Here is a 20,074-nt window from a genome sequence, read left to right on the forward strand (position 1 = left end):
GGCGGACGGGCGGCCGGACAGGCGGGGCGGCGGGGCAGGCTGGGCAGGCTGGGCGGCGGGGCGGCGGGGCAGCCGGGCAGGCGGGGCGGCCGGGTACGCTGGGCGTGGAGCCGGGCCTAGAACGCGGCCCTGGCGCTGAAGGAACTGTCTGAGGGAAGAGACGGGCAAACGCCCGACAACGACAGCGGCGTGGAGGTGCCGTGATACAGGAAGCGCTAGGCACCCGGAGTGCAGAGGGGCCCCCTATCCGGGAGGGCGGGCAGGAGGTTGCCTGGGTGGAGGAACGCTTGGAGCGCCCGAGAACTGAAAACAGCTCTGTCTGACTGAGGGGGAGGGGAGAGTGGGTGGAGGAGAGGCAGGCAGCGGCATCAAAGCCACTTTAAGGGGTTTGGGTTTGTTTTGTTTTTTCAAAGGGTTATATTCCCTTTTTTTCCCCCCGGAAAAACAAACTATAGCTATGGAGAATAGGTCGGTGGTGGTTTGGGGTTAGGACTGGGGGAAAGCTTGGCTATATGAAGGGGTAGCTTGAGGGCGTGTTTCAGAGTGATGGCTAGTTGTGGTGGCCTCAAAATCTGTACACGTGTTAAAATGCATAGAACTACACACCGCATAGAATCCGTTTTACCGTATGGTACTTTAAAAAATTTGACATACACCCATGTCTCTACCTCAAGGGGCTTGGATTTTGTTCTGACGCAATGGGGAGATACTGCAAGGTTTTGAGCTGGGAAGGGTGTAATTAGATTTGTGTTTCAGAAAGCTTGCTCTCCTTGAAGAGTCGAGAATGGGTTGGAGGAAGGAAGCAAGACTAGAGGCAGGGAGTCAAGTTAGGAGGCTGTTCCAGTAATCCAGGCACAATCCATAGGGACTTGGACTCATAGTCGCAGAGGACATGGGACGTGTGGACAGATTTGAGAGACGTTTAGAGTTAGAATCAATAAGACTGGGAAGTTGAATGTGAAGAATGAGGGAGAAGGAGATGGCGCTCATATTTCTGGCTTGGGCATCTCGGCATGTGGTGTGAGATGGGGAATACGGGATAGAGGCGGTGGAGGAAGATAAGTTCAGTTTCAGCATTGTTCTGTTGAGATGGGCTTGGGATCTCCTACCGGAGAGGCCTGTCCAGGAGCAGATGGATGGCCCTGGAGAGAGCTGAGATGGAGATGGAGGTTTAGGGAGGCATCAGCATCTAGCAGTGGGGATGTATGAGATTGCCTGAGGAGAGTTTTTAGAGTGAGAAGGTCACTGAGCTTTGGACAGATCCCTGGGACACATGGGCAGGCTAGAAAGGGCAGGAGGGACTTGCAAAGGAGACTGAAGATGGGGTGAGGTAAACCAGGAGAACGTAGAAGTTTCACGGAAGAGGAGGAGTCCAAGACTGTCCAATGCTTCTGAGAAGTCAAACAAGAGAGGGACTCAGATTTAGCAACGAGATCCTTGGCAGAAACAGTTTCGGTGGAGTGGTTTGGGCAGAAGCCAGACCACAGTGAGTTGAGGAATGTGTAGGAGGTGAGGAAGTGGTGACAGCTAGTACAGTAGCTAGTACAGACAACTTTTTCAAGGTTGGTGCAAGAGTTTAATGTGCTTTACCACTGCTTAATTCAAATATAGCAGCCTTGTAGAATCAAACCGTTAGAACTATTTGGAAAGCAATCTGGAATGTGTAACAAAAGCCTTAACATAATTAAATACTATGATATAAGTTATATAAATTCGGGGGGTAGGGGAATATGTCCTAAGATAACCATAATGGATCATCTACAATATAATAAAAAATAAAGAAAAACACAAAATAAGAGAATGGTAAATTATATTTGTTGGTTAGAATACTGGGCAACTATGAAATTGATGCTCATAAGCTATATCTAATTTGGGGAAATGTTCACCTTGTAGTGGATCACATTTGAGGTTTTAATTGAGGTCCTACCCTCCCTGAGCTTCCTGGTTCCATTACCTTTCATTTCACCATTGAGATATCAATGATCACCTTAATGCACTAATTCATGGTGGGGTTGAAAGTCAAAGCACTTTTATAGGAGCTGCTGCTTAGGTGAAAAGTTTTGTTTGCTTTGTTAATTCTTTTGTTGATGTTTTCAGTGGACGCACTTGACTTTGAATATCAAAAGCTAAGTAAACTGGAAAACAGGAGAGCATAAACCATAGATTGGGGGGGTATTCAGAAGATGTAAGGTCCGTTTGCCAGACGGAGGTTAAAGTTTCTGGAGGCAGAGGAAGCGGATTGCAGCTTGCAGACAGAACCCCCGAAAGGTTTTGGGGAATGCAAAGATGGCTTGTGTCTCCCTTTCCAGGGTAGAGTTCAAGGAAATTGAGGGGTTGTAAGTGAGAGGTTCAATTAAGATGTCTGTTAGGCCCAGAGCTGGGGTTGTTTCTTGCTTGGCTGTTTATATAAATGAGATAAGACCTTAATGGCTCTCATCTTACAGACGTTCAAAATGGACATGGCGAAATAGCCAAGATACATCCTTACTGTGGAATTCTACTTAAGAATGGGTTTTAACACTATGTACTTTACGATCTATTTACTGACATAGAAAAATCTCCAAAATATGGTATTCAGTTTTAAAAAAAAGAGTGCAGAAAAACACATCCATTTATGTAAAATCACAGCACAGTTTTATGTATAGTTCCATGAATACACTAGAAGTCATTCTGAAAGGAAACACAGCAAGCTGAAAGCAGTGCTCGCTTCTAGGAAGAGAAGAGGGAGATGGGGGAATGGGAGATTTTGAAGGGAGAGTTTTACTTTTTACTCTAAATATTTTTCTTATCCTTTGAAATTTTCCAAACATGCATTGCTCATGCAATTAAAAATAAAAATGGTAACTTTTCACAAAATCTAGAAACTTGGAGAAGGGGGCAGCAGTAGAAATATGTATTTTATGCCTCATGCTTTCTGCTACTGACTTCACTGAAGTATTTTTAAAGTGGCTAATTCACTGCCCACCCCCGCAAAAAAAAGTATTTAGCCTGCATCTCTACTTCACCTCTGGATTCTGTACAATGTTTGATACCTAATCACACAGCATCATTTAATGTTATATGGCTTTTTTCTCAGGGGTGTATTTCATCTATATTTTAACTGGTGTAAAGTAGTTCTTCTGCTTCTCTCTTTCACACAGCACCTTGTGGGCGCTCAGTGAAGACTTAATGAATAAGCACCGGCTCATGTTCTTCCACCCTAAAGGAAGAAACCTTCTTCCCCTCCTGGTCCTGTCAAAATCCTCCCTCCTCCCTCCCATTAGAATGTCTTTCCTATCCCATGTTTCCATAATGCTATGTTATAGCCATTATTTCACTGAATTACTCTATTCTATGTTTTTCAAGTCAGTCTTCTCTAGGCCAAGGCTTTGAGATCAAGGAACCAGATCTAAGTTATCCCTCCCTGCATTGTATCCTCCCAACCCAGCCAAAGTCTTGCATTCACCAGATGTTCCATAAATGCATGTTTGAGTTCAATTGAAATTAAAAGGTTGGGATATTTTTATATAGGCTTTTACAGAATCCTAAAAAGAGCTAAGAATAGTAACCCAACTACAGAGGCAACTTCCAGCAACAATTTTCAGTCTTAAGAAGGAAATCCTCAGCTCTAAGTAACTGCATTATTCAAGTCCAAGTGAAACAAATGGCATGCAGTCTCTTCACTGGTTCTTTTCTCCATATACCCCTGCAAGTAATTCTGGACAATAAATTCCTAATTGTGGAATTGCTTTGTCCAATAGAATGCACCGATTTGCATACTCATCAGTAGAATATAGTAGTGACTTACTTATACTAGGTGTCATCTTTGAGGACCAGTCATGTTAAATATGGTATCTTGTTTTAATCTGTTTCACTTTGTTTTTCAGTGAAGCAAAGAGTTCTGCCTACTCTCTCTCCCTGTGCCCACCTCAGGCTTTCCCTATATTCCTTCTAGTGTAAATCTAAAGCTCACATTTGCCTGCTGGGTGTTCTTTCTCCTTCTAACCCCATGAATTTGAATTAATAGGCTATGGTTTGCCAGAAATATGTTTTTCCCCCTAGGGGAAGAGGCATATTTGGGAAGTCCTGCCCCCATCATCCCAGGTCACTTCCCCTTTCTTTGCCACTGCCTCAACTATTCTCCTGGATCCACTACACAGGTAGCTCTGGCTATAGCCCTTGCTTTCTAAATGCCAATCCAGATTTCATATCTCAGGTCTCAGATGTCACTTCCTAACAGTACTGGGCACAGTGCCTGGCAAAATAATTGAAATTTGGTATCTATTAAATGAGTAAATAAATGAATGAATCCACCCATCTGCCTCTCCACCCATCCACTCCACCATTCTAAAAATCATTATAGCGCTTATCAGCTGGAGAGCACCAGTAGTTTGTCAGAGAAGGGCTTCAGCCAGCTGGGGGCGGCAGAACCCCACCAATGGCTGGGATGGTACTTGTAATTACTTCAGAGTATCTCTCCAGCTGTGAGTCTGGGAACTGGATTCTGATTTTGTTCCACTGGAGCATGTTTTTCTGTTGTGTGTTTTGTTTTACTCTTATGTCTTGCATTCTAAATGCACAAAATAGCATGTAGTAATATTTAAAATGATTCAATAACAATAACTTTTGTTGTCCAAGTGAGATTTTCTTCAGTGCAGGCTACCTAGAGTAATGTTGCACATCCAAACCTCCTCTGACTTATAAAGCTACTCCATATGCAGCTACATTGCAGATATACCTGGGCTGAAATCACTTTGTAAAATGAGACCTGGGAGCACACAGAAGAGGCAGGCTGACCCTTGGGAGTGCCCTCTTTCTACAGGTTCTGCCCCACTGGAGGTAGGCAAAATGAGGTTTTTTGTTCACAACTCAGGACTCTGAATTGGCTCTAAAGGATGTTTTTGTTTTGTTTTAATAAATGGATGGCAAAGAAATCCTGGAATGGGGATGGGAATAGCTGAGAAGCATGTGAGCCTTGGAGTGTTTTCAGTTTGTCCAGGAAAACCCTCCCTGTTTCCTTTTGGCTCCACCAAAGTCATTGTGCAGCCCTGTGAAAGTCTGAGAATGTAGTTGGTGACTTATAAACACATCAGAACAATGATTTATTGCCCCAAGGATCCACCTACCTAGGAGGGTCCTGGAATTCTAAAGGAGTCCTCAATACAAGTTTAATTTGAATTCACTTAACTTTTGAAAATGGGATATGTTCCCACTAAATAGGAAGATTCTTAAGAACAGGGACTATGTCTTTTTGTGTTTGTATCCTAGGGACGTTTCATAGTGCCTGGCAGAATGTGGGCTCCATATTTGTTGAATAACATATGAAACTTTCTATTTGATGCCACTGAATCAAATAGAAGGTGACCTTGGGGAAGAAGGACCTCAATGTCTCGGGATCTCATTTTCCCTATCCCTCAAATAATAACCCTTTATATTTGAATATTGGCGTTAGTCTAAACCTTATGGACTCTATATTTCCTTTTATACTCACAGCATCCTGGAAGGGTAGGCTAAACAGGTATTAGTGTCCTAGTTCCATAGATGAGAAAACTGAGGCTCAGGCTAAAATATTAGGCCAGGTCACCCAGCCACATCCTGATGCACTAAGACTGCAAACTTACTCTCTGGATTATAAGAGATAATTGTACTAGTCAGTCTCTTGGAACCTTTTTTCTAGGTCCTGCAGTGGTTCCAAATCCTCTCTGCACATTAGAATTTGTGCAGAGTTTTAAAAAAAATAACCAGTGATCAAGACTGTGTGGTACTGACAGAGAGATAGACACATAGACCAATGGAACAGAATATAAAATCCAGAAATAGACCCAGACATATATGCCCAACTGATTTTCTATAAAATGCAAAAGCAATTCAATGGAGAAAGAAGAACCTTTTCAAAAAATGGTGCTGAAGCAATTGGACATCTACAAGTTTAAAAAAATGAAACTCCACCTAAACCTCACACCTTATACAAAAATTAAAATGAATCACAGATGTAAATCTATAAAACTTGAAGGAAAAAAAAACAGGAAAAAACCTTCAGGACCTAAGACTAGGCAGGAAATTCTTAGTCTCAACACCAAAAACATCATCTATATGAGAAAAAAAATTGATAAATTGGACTTCATCAGAATTAATAACATTTGCTCCAAGAAAGCCTCTGTTAGGATGAAGAGCAAGCTACAGACTTAGAGAAAATATCTGCAAACCACAAATCTGACAAAGGACTAGTACCTAGAATATATAGTGTTCTCAAAACTCAACAGTAAAAGAAAAAATTCAGTTAGAAAATGGGCAAAAGACACAAACGGACACTTCACTGAAGAAGATATACAGATGGCAAGTAATGCACATTAAAAGCTGTTCAACATCATTAGCCATTAGGGAATTGCAGAGTAAAATCACCATGAAATACCACTACACACATATCGGAATGACTAAAATTAAAATAGTGACAACGCCAAATGCTGCTGAGGATGCAGAGAAACAGTATCACTCATAAACTGCTGGTGGGATGTAAAATGGTGTAGCCATTATGGAAGAAGACAGTTTGGCATTTTCCTATAAAACTAAACATGAAACAATTATATGACCCAGCAATTGAAATCTCGGACACTTATCCAAGAGAATTGAAAACTTGTCTTTACACAAAACCTGGACTTGGATTTTCAGTGGCTTTATTCATAATAACGAAAAAAGTTGGAAGCAGCTCAGCTGCCATTCAATAAGTAAATGGTTAAACAAACTGTGGTACATCCATACCATAGAATACTACTCAGCACTAAAAAGGAATGAGCTATTGATATCTGCAACAACTTGCATGAATCTCCAAAGAATTATGCTGAGTGAAAAAAGCCAATCCCTACTTTCTCATAAGCCTTTTCAATATGCTCTTGAGGGGCTGGCCCCGTGGCCGAGTGGTTAAGCTCGCGCGCTCCGCTGCAGGCGGCCCAGTGTTTCGTTGGTTCGAATCCTGGGCGCGGACATGGCACTGCTCATCAAACCATGCTGAGGCAGCGTCCCACATGCCACAACTAGAAGGATCCACAACGAAAAATATACAACTATGTACTGGGGGACTTTGGGGAGAAAAAGGAAGAAATAAAATCTTTAAAAAAAAGAATATGCTCTTGAATTGTTTGCTATTATTTTGCTGAGGATTTTTATAAATATATAAATATATTGGTCTGTAGTTTTCTTTCTTGAGGTGTCATTGTCTGGATTTGGTATCAAGATAATACTGGCTTTATAGAATGAGTGAAGAAGTGTTCCCTCCTCTTCTTTTTGGAAGCGTTTGAGAAGAATGGGTATTAATTCTTCTTTAGTGTTTCATAAAATTCATCAGTAAAACTGTCTTGTTCTGGACTTTTCTTTATTGGGAGATTTTTTTTTGTTACTGATTCAATCTGTTTTACTTGTTAATAATTTGCGAGATTTTGTATTTCTTCTTGAGTCAGTTTTGGTAATTTGTATATTTCTCAGAGTTTATCCATTTCATCTAGGTTATCCTATTTGTTGGCATACAGTTGTTCATAGTATTCTCTTAGGATCTCCTTTATTTATGTGAGGTCAGTATTAATGTCCCCAGTTCCATTTCTGATTTTAGTGATATATGTCTTCTCTCTTTTTTTCTTAGTAATTCTAGCTAAAGGTTAATTTTTGTTGATCACTTTAAAGAACCAACTTTTGGTTTCAATGATAATCTCAATTGCTCTCTCTTCTCTATTTTGCTTGTCTCTGCTCTAATCTTTATTACTTCATTCTGCTTGCTTTGGGTTTAATTTTCCAGACTTTATGTTGTTCTTAAGTTGTAAATTTAGTTTGTTGATTTGAGGTCTTTCTTTTTTTTTTTGATGTAAACATGTGTGACTATAGATTTTCCTCTTAGCACTGTTCTCACTGCATCTTGTAAGGGTTGGTATGTTGTGTTTTCATTTTATTTATCTCTAAGTATTTTGTAATATCCCTTGTTATTTCTTCTTTGACCCCTTGGTTGTTTAATAGTATGTTGTTTAATTTCCACAAATCTTTTGAATTTTCCAGTTTTTATTCAGTTACTTGATTCTAGCTTCATTTCATTTTGGTTGAAGATACTTTGTATGATTTCAATCTTTTAAAATTTATTAAGATTTTCCTGTGGCCTAATATAGGGTCTACTCTGGAGAATATTCCATGTGCACTTGAGTAGAATGTGTGTTCTGCTGTTTTGGGGTGGAAGTCCTATATATGTGTGTTAGGTCTGGTTGGTTTATAGTGTTGTTCTATTTCCTTACTGTTCTTCTGTTTAGATGTTCTATTCGTTATTAAAAGTGGAGTACTGAAGTCTCCAACTGTTATTGTAGAAATGTCTATTTTCCTCTTCTATTGTGTCACTGTTTGCTTCATATGTTTTGGGGCTCTGTTGTTAGGTGTGTATGGTTTGTAATTGTTATAACTTCTTGATGAATTGACCTTCTACCAATATATAATGTTCTTACACCAATATATAATGTCCTTCTTTGTCTCTTATGATAATTTTTGACTTAAAGTCTATTTTTTTCTGATTTTAGTATAGTCACTACAATTCCCTTTTGGTTACTATTTGCATGAAATGTCTTTTTACATCTTTTCACTTTCAACTTGTTCATGTCCTTAGATCCAAAGTGACTCTCTTGTAGACAACATATATTTGGATCGTGTTTTGTTAAATACATTCTGCCAATCTCTGCCCTTTTTGGGAGAATTTAATCCATTTGCATTTAAAGTGATTACTGATAAAGACTTACTTCTTCCATTTGCTATGTGTTTTCTGTATGTCTTGTACCTTTTTTCTTCCTTATTTTCTCCAATACTGCCTTCTTTTGTGCTTAATTAATTTTTTTTGTATTTTGATTTCCTTTTGTGTGTAATTCTTAGATATTTTCTTAGTGGTTACCATGGGGATTACAATTAATATCCTAAATTTATAGCAGTCTAGTTTGAATTGATTCCAACTTAACTTCAATAGCATAGAAAACTGCTCCTATACAGCTCCATTTCCTCTTTTAGGTTGTTGTTTTCACAAATTACATCTTTATATGTTGTGCACTCATTGACATAGATTCATAATGATTGTTTTATGCATTTGTCTTTTAGTCATGTAGGATATAAAAAATGGAGTTAAAAACCAAAAATAAAATAATGCTAGCTTTTATATTTATCTGCGTAATTACTTTAACTGGAGATCTATATGTTTTCATATGACTTAGTTACTGCTCAGTGTCCTTTCATTCCAACCTAAAGAACACCCTTACCACTTCTTGTACGGCAGTTCTACTAGCAACAAATTGCCTCAGCTTTTGTCTTTCTAGGAGTGTCCTAATTTCTCCTTCATTTTTGAAGGATAATCTTGCCATATACACAATTCTCAGCTGCCAGTGTTTTCTTCCAGAACATTAAAAAATATTTCATCCCACTCCCTTCTGACCTCCATGTGTCTGATGAGAAATCTGCTGTTAATCTTATGGAAGATCCCTTTTTCATACTTAGTTACTTATCTCTTGCTGCTTTCAAGATTCTCTGTCCTTGGCTGTTGACAGTTTGATTATGTGTCTCAGTGTGAATCTCTTTGTGTTTATCCTTCTTGGAATTTGTTAAGCTGCTTGAATGTGTAGATTTATGTCTTTTATCAAATTTGGGGAGTTTTTGGCCAGTATTTCTTCAGACATTCTTTGTGCACCTTTCTCTCTCTTCTCTCCTTCTTGGATCCCCATTGTACATCTGTTGGTGTGATGGATGGTGTCCTACACATCTCTTAGGCTCTGTTGAGTTTTCTTCGTTCTTTTTCTTTCTATTACTCAAACTGGATATTTTCAGTTGATCTATTTTCAAGTTCAGTTTTTTCTTCTTCCTGCTCAAATCTGTTATTAAAACCTTCTAGTGAGTTTTTCATTCAATTATATTTTCACCTTCAGAATTTCTGTTTCATTCTTTTTTATCATTTATATCTCTATATTAATATTTCCTATTTCTTCACATTGTTCTCCAGTTTTCCCTTATCTGTTTTTTTCATGGATTCCTTTTTAGCTCTTTGAGAATAGTAAAGACAATTGATTTAAAGTCTTTTTCTAGTAAATTCAATGTCTTCCTCAGGGACAGTTTCTGTTAATATCATCTGTTAATGGGCCATACTTTCTTGTTTCTTTTCATACTTCATAATGTTTTTGAAAACTGAACATTTTGAATATTATAATGTAGCAACTCTGAAAATCAGATTGTTTCCTCCTTCAGTAGTTGTTTTTTTTGCTTTCTGTAGGCTTTAGCTATTTGTTTGCCTAATTAGTTTTCTAAACTATTTTTGTAAAATTTTTAATCTTTGTTATAAGTAGTCTCTGAAGTCTCTCTTTCTTTAGCTTGTGTTCAGGTAGTGTTTTGACAGGTTTCCTTGAATGCTAGGAACTTAATGGGAGAGAGAGAGAGAGAGAGAAACCTCTCCATGTCTGTGCGCATTGGCTCAGTCCTAGGGCATTCCTTCAGTACTCCTTCAACTCACTTCAACTCCTAATTTCTCTGGCTAGAACTTCCAGTATGATGTTGAATAGCAGTGATGAAAGAGGGCATTCTTGTCTTGATTCTAATCTTAAGGGGAAACCTTTCAGTCTATCACTATTGAATATGAGGTTAGCTGTGGGTTTTTCATAAATGCCCTTCTTGGGTTTTTGTTGTTTTGTTTTGTTTTTTGTTAGTTTGTTTGTTTTCTTGTCAAGCCTGTACAGAATCACTGGTCTGGTTACAGAATAGAAACACTGAATGTTGGAAGTGGAAAGAACTTCAAAGTTTATAGTCCAAATCTCTCATTGTACAGATAGAGAAGCTGAAGCCTAGAGAGGCCAAATATCTTATCCAAGTTCACTAGGTTCTTAAAGGCAGAGCTTGGACCAATGATAATATCTATGTTTTATTACCGGCCTACTGAATGTCAGTTACTATACCAAATAACACTATCTCATTTACTCTTCATATTAATCTTATGAGGTAGATACTGTTATCTCTATCTTACAAATGAGGAAGCTGAAGCTTGGAGACTTTAAGAAATTTGTTCAAGGTCACACAGCTGGTAGGTTGATGAGCTGTTGAATCTGGGTGATCTTACATGAGGAAGTAAGGAAATTTTCAAAGGCTTATAAAAGCTTGTCAAAGGAATAGACCAACTTGAAAGGATTCTACTGGCCAAATGTATAACAATGTCAGCATCAAAAAACACAATGTAATTGTTTGAAATACATAGAATTCATAATGATATTATATTATAAATTCATAATGTTACTTAAATAAGAATAAAACAACAAGTTCATTTGTTACCACTGGTGGCGGCTAGAACATTAACTTTGGAAATTAGTAATTACTTTTTTACTTTGAAAATAGGTTATTAAAGGAAAATAATTAAGCATTTATCCCATGTTTTAATTAGGAACTGTTACAGGATAATCAAATAAACCTTGTTGATGAGGAGTCTTATTTATAGAAGAATATCAAATAATAAATGGAGAAGGAATGATAAAGTTATAAAATCAATTTACAGCTCCTTAATGAAATAGTTCATTAGTGCAAAGATCAACAAAAGATGTTAAAAGCATTAAGTGAAAGATTGATGGGGAACATGTTTTACATGTTTGCAGAATTTCATCTCACAGGTTGCTTGTTAAGCACAAGCCAGGAAAATGTAATTTTACAATTCTATGATCAGGCTATTATCATCTTAACCTGAGGATCAATCTTAGCATTGCAAATATTGGGAGAACTAGATTCATACGCCTTCTAATATGATGAAATATAAAGCATACAGCACCACCTATGAAGTATTTTTTGCAAAAAAATAACTTGTAATTGAAAGGAAGGAGGATGGATGGAGAAACAGCTCATACTGCTCTATGAGGAAACAAGCAACAAATCCAGAAGGCGGGGCTTCAACAAGTGAATTATAAGACAGTTCAAGATTGAAGAGACATACAATAAGATAACAAATGAATAAGCCAGTTATAAAGATACTTTGGGGACAGTTGGAAAATCCTGAATAATTTCTGGATATTAGATTATATGAGGAAATTATGGTTAATATTGTTAGAGATGATAATGTTATCATGGTCATGTAGGGAAATGTCCTTGCTTTTTAGAGATGCCTGCTGAAATACTTGTGATGAATTATGATGATGTCTGTATTTACTTTACAACACCTTGCCAGCAAGATCAGTGTGGCAAATATGGTATTTTAGTTGATTGGTATATAGATATGAACTATTCCATTTTTTCTATTTTTCTTTATGTTGAAAAATTTTATCATAGAAGTTGGAGGAAGCATTCCAGGTGAAGAAGGTATCCCTGTTTGCCCTTAAGACACACCAGCATGAAAAACAAACTTCAAGGACAGTTCCAGGATGGTAGGTCAAGTCCACAAGGAAGCCAGCAGTACCACTCTATAGTGGCCAGCAAGGAAGGATGCTGGACCAAGAGCCCTGCACCTAAGATGGAAGGCCATAGCTTTGCTGTGGGTCATACTGGACATTCTTAGCAGAGGATCTGAAGAAAAAGTGGCACGAGATGATGAAGGATGTCCCGTGGAGGGAGGAAGACCAAACACCTGCAGTGATTGGGATGGTAAAATGGGAGTAGTGGCTAGAAAACTGGAGGCTCCACATGGCAACTTTACTCAGTGCATGAAGCCAAGGAGCACATCCACATCCTTCCTGGGGAATATGGTGAAGCAGGACATCACCCTGCAGGGACTCCCAGAAGCCCGAAAGAAGTTGATGAACTTAGTCACTTACTGATTTTCCTGCATTTCTCAGATTGGCTATTGAATCATAAAGCTACCCTTTGTAAGAGATAGACCATGTTCATAGATTGGAGAACTCAATATTGTGACAATGTTGCTCCTTCCCAAGAGGGTCCAGAAACAGGCACATATACTGCCACACATATACTGTCACCTGACACTTAAAAAAAATGGGATTCCTGGGGTATTGATAATGTACTATTTCTTAATCTGGATGTTGGTTACATGGGAGTGCTGAGTTTGTGAAAGAAGCTGTGCATTTATTATTTGTGTACTTTTATGTTTATATAGTATACTTTAATTAAAAGTTAATCCCAGGCCAGCCCAGTGGTGCAGCGGTTAAGTTTGCACAATCCGCTTTGGTGGCCCAGGGTTCACAGGTTCAGATCCCAGGTGCAGACCTATGCAGCACTTATCAAGCCATGCTGTGGCAGGTGTCCCACATATAAAGTAGAGGAAGACAGGCACAGATGTTAGCTCAGGGCTAATCTTCCAAAAAAAAAAAAAAGTTAATCCCTATATAAGAGTTCAAATGATGTTTTCCAAGATTAAACTGCTATTGTTCAAAAAGTTCTCCTCAATTCTCTGCATTTTTAATACTCTCCATTAGTTCTTTGGTGGCTTTCACAGAGTACTAAGTTGATTGACAGGCATTGTTAATGGGAAGGAACAGAAGTGTCATCTTGATGAGTTACCCATGTCATCTTGATGAGTTACCCGTGGTCTTTGGATAGTTGCTCTTCAGTCTCCTAATAATTGTTGAGTCACTTGTTGGATCCCACAAATACATCCTGACCCACTCCATTCCCCCAGCCCATTTGGAACCTTTCAGAAATAACACTTCTTTTAGAGCCACTCACAGACAGCTTCTGCTTTCTGTTTTAAAATATCTTAAAATTTACTTTCATTGAATGGTATCTAGAGAGAGACAGATATAGAGTTAGGAAGACCAAGGGAAGTAAGAAATAACTTAGGGAAGAAGGAAAAGCATTCTTTATCCTCCAGATTTAAAATAGAGCAATATGTATAGGTATAAATATATAACTTTAATTCTTTAAATAATATATTATCTTTATTTGTAAATGACTTTCATGTGTTACCTAATTGAAACCTTTTGCCAAAAATATAGTAGGCTAGAGCAGCTCTTTTTTTTTCATCCCTGTGCCTGGGATGGTGTGGAGAGGCCTGATTTTACTTACGGGGTCCATGGTGTCTTTTTGTATACAGTAACCACTGCCTTATGTCTCTGATGTGATCAGTGCAGGGGAGAAATACAATAATTTGTCAGAGTTAGGACCTGACTGACAACATGCTCCTCAGTTCTTAAAAGAAACAAACAAACAAAAAATTCTGCTTTAAAAAACAAAAAGTAATGTTAAGTACATCCTAAAAAATTTCAAATGAAACACTCCCACTCCTAAGCATTAAACACTCTTAACAGTTTGCTATGAATATGGTATTTCCAGAATTATTTATGTGCACATATATGAATGTGTATTATTTATGTGCAAACATATGAATGTATATTCAGATTGGTTTAAATTTATTTGACAAAATAAAATCATACTGCTCTGCAACTTGCTATCTTCTCCCCAGTAGATCCCAGCCTTATTTCCAAATCAATGCATATAAATCCACCTCCTTCTTTCTGATCACTTCAGTATGGATCTACAGTGAAGTTTTTAACTCTACTATTAAACATCTAGGTTGTCAACTTTTCACTATTACTAATATTATAAATATTCAGAAATATCTGCCCTTGTTCACGTATTTTTGCAAATCTGTGCCAATATTTCTGTGCACCAAATTCTTAGCAATGGCTTTGCTCAGAGGACATTGTATTTAAAATTTTGTATATAGAGCCAAATTGCCCTCTGAAAAGTTTGTAGCAATTTACCTTCCCACAGACACAGATGTGAATGTGCAAACCACATCCTTGTGATGGGACCTTCTTATTTGGCTCTCCACTTTCGTAAAGCTGATCCATTTTCAATCATTCATAAACTACAGTTGCCTTTGTTCTGACTGACCTTGCAGTTTAAATCTTACTGATGCTGTGAAAGGCCAAGTTTTGAGTGGTCAGTTAGTAAAGTTTCTGTAATCTATTTATTCTTTTAACATGTTGATGATTATCTTTCAGGTCTTGAAGTCTTTTATTTTATTGTTTTTTAAGTATCAACAGGCAAAGATGTTCATCAAACTTGATCACAAATGACTATTTCAAGGCTTGAGTCTTGCTGTAAATCATTATTTATGGTTTCCCCAGGTCATGCCATTGGTTGGAGGGCAACATATGATGCATGGAAAACACCATCATTCTCTTTTACTACTCTCTGTTTCATCACAAAACCTCCACAATACAATAGCTCGGTTGTCAGTAACATTGTGTATTGATTTTTCAGTTATGTAACGCAGACAGGTTATAGTTTTAGCTGAACCGTATACTCTCCAAAGCTTTTATTTCATTGCATATTCAAAAGTCTATTCCCTCAGTTGTCTTGGATATTCCAAATTTCAGCCCTGGAACTTTGGAAGTTTCTGAATTGACATCACATAGGTGTGGCAGCAGCCTCCAGGTGATTTTGAGAAAGCTAAATTTCTGCCAGGTCCTAAGAAAAATTGTAAAATTTCTACATTCATCTTGTTTTTAGTTTATAAAACACTCCTGTGACTTATATAAAGCACATTACGTAATGGCATTGGTTGTCGTTGTCAAATGTTCTATTTGAGTTAGAGAGAGGTTGACTTGGGAAGGAGTGGGCAGCAGTGTGTGGAGGCGTCTGTGCTTCCAGGCTGATTGCTCCTAGTGTGAGTGCTGTTTCAGTAGGATGGGGAGATGGCTTCTAGACTCAGCCAGTGAGAAACCAGCCATCCTGTAAGATCAGAGTGTGATACACTCTGAAGGGCTTAAGTAGGGTGACCAACCATCCTGGTTTGCCTGGACAGGACTGTCCCTGTGTTAGCACTGAAAGTCCTACATGCCAGAAAACCTGTGGCATTGGTCACCCTAGCATTGTGAACAGGCTCAGCTACATTTATTACTTTCTCATTTTGCAGAAATGGCAAAATGGTTATAAAAATTGTAGCACGTTTAATAAAATAATCCATTTAAAACACCCCAAATGTACAATTCATTGTACCTGTGCTATTCACAAGATAATTTCAGAATTTTTAACAATAATAATTTACACACAAGTGGCCAGCCCCATGGCCTAGTCATTAAGTTGTGTGCATTCTGCTTTGACGGCCCGGGGTTTGTGGGTTTGGATCCTGGGCAGAGACCTACACCACTCCATCAGCCATGCTGAGGCAGCAGCCCACATACAAAATAGAGGAAGATTGGCACAGATGTTAGCACAGGGCTAATCTTCCTCAAGCAAAAAAGAAAAAAAAAAAATACACATGGCAGTCCAGTGATGGCACAAGTTGAAAATTGTAAGGTGAACACCTTCTTTCATTCTTTTTTTTTTAAAGAAAACATGATTTTAAATATTCATATCTTATTTATTTCTTAATGTCAGAGTTCTCAGTCAGACTTGAAAACACTTCAAAACAAGTCCCTAGCAATCTCCAAATTATTCTTGGTGACCTTGCTATCCGTCTAGACATAATCTTGGGACCAGAAGGGCATATAAAAAGTCACCTTCCTTCATTCTTGTTGGTCTATCTCTGTGACTACAGGAATCGCCTCATGTAGAAGAAACACCTAAATTGTCAATGTAAGGCCCTCTGTGAATGCCAGGTCTGGGCCATGGTAGGCTCTGATGGGGACTTGAGGGTAGTCAGTGGTCTCACCATTAAAGTGGCAAAATGCAAGAGACTTGGGAGGGTGGGTTACCATGGGCAAGAAAAGCCTGCCCATGGTGCAGACGATAGGGGAACGTTGAAGAGAATTTAAAAACAACAATAAGCCCGCCTGAAAGTTGACCTGTTTTTTATTGTCACTGTGTGCTGACAATTCTAAAAATTGTCACTGATAAAATACTTCTTGGAAAAAATATTTTGTTGGTCTGCGTTCTAACCAATAGCAGTGATTCCTGTTGAGTTTTAGGAATTTACATGTAAGCTTTGAATTAGCACATCTGTGTATCACTTAGGCTTTGGTGATATCACGCTCTATGTGGAGGCTAAGTTAGAGAACTCCCAGTTAGACAGTTAGCCCCGAAATACTCAGCCATGCACTTTTGTTTTGAGATTAAGTTCAAACCGTTCAGCATGTTTGAGCTCTCTTTGGCACAGTGTGTGTCTCCAGCGCTTGTGATATAACATATCCCTGCACTTGGATGGTAGATGCGACATAAGCAAAGATGGCACACAGTTGTAACGATGAAGAAGCAGAGCCCAAGTTACTTCAGTTCCTTCGTTCTTTGCGACCTCTTGGAGTTTTTACTTGTATATAAAATTGAAAACAGTGAAACAGCATGCCAATTGTGAGATATAATGTTTTTGTTGTAAGTGCAAGTTTTAGTTCACACATGCAGTATCTTTAAAATTTATATCAGTTCTTTTTAAATAGTTTTAAAACTAAAGAACAAATCAAGATAATTATTACTAATTATTAATTTTATCATTAGAGGATAATGGTGTTAAATATGTTAATATTTGCACATACCTGCTTTAACATTAACTTTTTTAAATTTTGTCTTTTGTTTATAGGTCAAGTGACTTGCCCAAGATCACACAGAAACTAACTCAGCAGAAACTTAAACTGGTCTTCTGACTCTGACATCGTACTTTCCACAACTGCACAATCGTCTTTCATCATCTGTTCTTGCTCATTTTTCAAGTGTAATTTAAGGTCTTAAAGATTTGGGTCTAGAAGTTCAGCTGCAAAAGAATTTATTGTTTAAAAGGCAAAATGTTTTTTATGTGCAAAAATTTATTTTGCCCAAAAGTTACTGTGGTTCTCCCAAATGTTTTCTTTTTCTTTCTTTCCAAGTATAATTTAATGTCTTTGAGACATTCCAGACAGCTCCTCCATAAACTGTGGGCCCCTCTGGAATGCTCTTCAATGAGTGCGTAGGTGAGCTTGTTGGGAGCTATATCGGAAGCAGGAATATTCAGGCTCACAGACAAGGTGAGACCAACACAGAAAATAATCCCAAGAGTTAACTGCAGTGGTTGGGGAGAGACCCATAGCATGAAGATTTTGTACTCATATTGCACATCTACATGGCCGATTCCATCTTGGCCCAATATTTAGATAGACCCTAGGCATTGTCACAGAATGGTCCATTTTGCTGCTAATGACAATTGGCAGGTGGAGGTGTTTTTCATGTCCAGTGAAGGCATGGGTTGCTAAAAACCTTTCTATTTTCTTCCCAGGCTAGGTCTACCATTTAGTGTTGAAGCATACTGATGTCATAAGCCTATGAACATCATAGACGTGTTACTACTCTCTGCTTTCAAGGACAGACATTTATGAGGTTTTTTCTCCCCCATGGGGAGGGAAGATAAAACCATGTCAGTACAAACACTTTATATTTATTACTAAACATGGTAAACTAGGGTGCATGTTTAACTTTCGTTTTAGTTTAACACATTCTGGTCCTAGGTAGCAGTGGGTTTTCAATGAACAGTTTCGGAACGTTTTCTGCTCTTACCATCGAAAAAGTTGTACAGCTTAGCTTGAACAATTTTGCTTGTTTGTTTACTAATTTGTAGAAGAATGAACTCAAAATGTCAGACATGTAAAAAGTGAAATATTTTAATAATAATTCAATTGATACACAATTCTGCAGTCTTACTCCAGATTATTTTTCTACTCAATCCTAGCACCTGTGGCCTCCTGGCTACTTGCTCAATTCTGACATGCAGGAATGGCTATGGAAGGCTCAGATAAATTTGGCATATAGTCCTTCTTTGGCATCATCTAACATATTTACACCTAGCGGTGTACCTATGAGCAGACAATCTTTTCACCACTGGGTTTTAAATATGTTAAAAGACATATTGCAGCAAGATATCAGAATCCAGACTTGTTGGGTTCTCACTGGGTTTCATGACTTCTCTGAAAGGTCTGGCCAGCCCACTCTGGTGCTGTCCTTGGATGGGCAGCCCTCTTCTCCTACTCCTCCCACGACAAAATTCACCTTCTCTTGATTTCTTCATGGTCCATTAGTTCAAAAGATATGTTGGCTGTTTTTTATTTTCTCTGTGAATTGATTTTTTAAAAAAAATTTTGAACTTCCTTTTAGGAGTACATTTTAAAACTAGAATCACTGAGGATTTCGTTTATAGTAATTTAAGAAATTAACTTTCCTATTTTTAGAATAGTGCATGCAAACAAATCAAGATTTATTGTTATTAGTAAAAATTAAATGATAGCTTACAAAATATGAATAGGTGAAATATTCACTAATATCAAATGCAAATGAATCAATCCCTTGTTTGTTATTCATAAGGGAGGAGAAGGCTAACCTCCATTTTTACCTCAAAAAAAACAATAAAATTGAGCAAAATATATCAAGACCAAAGCAATTCACATTTTGGCAAAATTGGTCTTTCTACATCAGCAATAAAGAAGGAACATGAGGTCTTGATGACATTATAACTTCACTTACTATTGATTACATGAAAACAGGAATTATTCAATGTAGTATGCAAGCTGTGGGTTTGTTATTTGCAGAAAGAATGAGATTTTCTATTTTCATACCTTATACTAAAAAATGTCCAGGTAGATCAAAGAGTTAAATACATAAACATCAAGCCATAAACAGAAAAAAATGGAGTTGCATATCCATCAGGTTCTATTCATCAAGCAGAATAGCTCCTTGAATAACCTCCAAAGTTTAAGAGCGATGTTAGAGACTCAAAGAAAAGTAGCAGCAGATTTAACAACATTAAAGTTTTAAAATCTATGTGAGACTACAAACAAAATTAAAAGACCAACTTGAAGCTGGAAAAAAATTGCAACAAATATGATAAATGGTAAATATCTTTACCAAATAAAGGCCTCATATATAGAAGCAAGGAAACCATCAAGCATCAAACAGAACAATGGGCAAGAAATATAAATAGACAAATTCTAAAAGAAAAAAAGAAAAAGTGGCTAATCAACAGGCAAAAAATACATTTAACCTCAATTGTATGCAGATTAATGCAATAACAAATACTATTTTGCCCAATTCAAATAGTACATTTTTAAAAACTGATTATTATAGGCAATTCTGGTCAAAGTTCAGTAAGATGTTCACTAGGGTGAGTGGGTAAATGTTTACCTTTCTGGAACTAGTTCAACCATGCATACTAATAATCTGAAAGGTGGCACTGTTCCTTGCTATAGGCTACCTTAGGCCGATTGTGTCC

The 20,074-nt window shown here is 37.8% G+C and overlaps 1 long non-coding RNA gene across 1 annotated transcript in view; it reads left to right on the forward strand.

Annotated features, from left to right (window-relative positions):
• Positions 1-18,499, forward strand: part of LOC124233112 (uncharacterized) — a 19,155-nt gene extending 656 nt beyond the window's left edge. The window contains exon 2 of the long non-coding RNA XR_006886976.1: positions 17,423-18,499. This is a non-coding gene — a long non-coding RNA (uncharacterized LOC124233112). The remainder of the gene's footprint in view (positions 1-17,422) is intronic.
• Positions 18,500-20,074: the final 1,575 nt, after the last annotated feature.

The sequence above is a fragment of the Equus quagga genome, unplaced genomic scaffold (genome assembly GCF_021613505.1).
Source record: "Equus quagga isolate Etosha38 unplaced genomic scaffold, UCLA_HA_Equagga_1.0 153_RagTag, whole genome shotgun sequence".
Lineage (NCBI taxonomy): Eukaryota > Metazoa > Chordata > Mammalia > Perissodactyla > Equidae > Equus > Equus quagga.